The sequence below is a fragment of the Tupaia chinensis genome, unplaced genomic scaffold (genome assembly GCF_000334495.1).
Source record: "Tupaia chinensis unplaced genomic scaffold, TupChi_1.0 Scaffold147282_1, whole genome shotgun sequence".
Classification (NCBI taxonomy): Eukaryota; Metazoa; Chordata; class Mammalia; order Scandentia; family Tupaiidae; genus Tupaia; species Tupaia belangeri.
Genome location: NW_006207133.1, coordinates 3,300,197 through 3,301,499, shown reverse-complemented (window position 1 = coordinate 3,301,499; position 1,303 = coordinate 3,300,197). Strand labels below are relative to the sequence as shown.

The 1,303-nt window shown below is 61.0% G+C and overlaps 1 protein-coding gene across 5 annotated transcripts in view; it reads right to left on the bottom strand.

The window, feature by feature from the left end:
• The window catches only part of CFAP221 (cilia and flagella associated protein 221), a 130,809-nt gene extending 129,854 nt beyond the window's left edge, over nucleotides 1-955 (bottom strand). For 2 of the 5 annotated variants that reach the window (XM_006169567.3, XM_006169563.2), the window contains exon 1: nucleotides 344-818. The gene's annotated coding sequence lies outside the window, so the exon portion shown is untranslated. The other 3 variants (XM_006169564.1, XM_006169565.2, XM_006169566.1) reach the window with 3 other exon arrangements.
• Nucleotides 956-1,303: the final 348 nt, after the last annotated feature.

Genomic DNA, 1,303 nt, shown 5'->3' with positions numbered 1-1,303 from the left:
AATCCTGTGTGGGACATGCCTTCCCTAATATATTCATCTGAATTTCCACTCTCTTCATGGAGTCCACACTGACCCCAATGCCTTTTAACATTCTTGAGCAAGAACTGCCTCTACTACTCATCAGGTGTTAGTAATGTATGGCCTAGTAATGGCATTTTACAAATCCTGCACTTCCTCACACTGTCCACAATCCAGTGTCTTAAATCCAGCCTTTGTGGGGAAAGCGCTGCTCTTTGAAACCCCTGAAACGGCGAAATCATGCGTGGATATTTGTCTTTCGTCTTTGTTTTTTATGGAGAAGGCCCAGACTTGGACAAATGTACCTCTTGTCACTGCGCTTTACCTTAGCTCAGGAAAGCTGAGCCTGGCCTGGCTCTGCCCGAGTCCAGCGCATCAAGGAGAAGACAGTTAATATACCCAAGGAGCAGCCTCATCGGCACTTTCTGAAAGAAACTGCCCCAGCCTCTCACGGACGAAGACTGCCTCCTTCCAGTAGGCCCCCCTCTGCCTCGCTCTCCTCCAGCCCTCAGCCCTGCCCAAACGCACCCCTGCCCCGTCTATACTTAGGCAGGGACCAACTCCTCGTCCTCCACCCCCCACGCACGGCTCTCCGGTCTCCCTCGTCGCACCCCAAGTTCTCAGCACCCTCGCCCCGGCACCCCTCCCAGGCCTGCAAACGCTGCTCGCTCAGCGACCCTTTACTCCTCCCCTACACCCCCGCTAGGGTAGGGTCGACCCCAGACCCGCCGCCACCCTCCGGGCCGACCTCTCCCTGGCTGCCAGGCGGCTGCACCCCAGCCCGGGCTCCAGGCTGCCTCAGCCGCTCGGCGACAGCCCCTACCCGCCCGCCGGCCGCCCTCGGCCCCAGGTCCAGGGCCGCTCACTGGAGATGGTTCCGGGGAGGGATTCTGCGCACAGCCGCTGAGCTCAGAGCGTCGCCATGACGACGCGGACGCGCTCCCGGGGTGCACGGCCAGACGCCACCAAGCTCCCCCAGGACGTGGGGGGAGCCGGGCGGGCGCGTTGAGGAGCGGAGGCCGCGGGTGACTTCTGGGGCTCGGAGCATCTGCGGTGCCCGCAGAAAAATAGAGAGCGCGACTTATAGTAGGGGAGAGGGGAAATGAGAAAGTCGGGGGGGCACCATAAACCAGACACTTGAAGGAACGGACCCCGGAGCAGGAGACCGGCGGGGCGGGTCCTCTGAGCGCAGTGAGTGGGTTCCCGGCCGCAGTCCCGGGCGCCCTGCCCTGCTCCATGTGGTCCTTGCTGTGGGTTGTCTCCACGTTCTATGGTATTAGGGTAA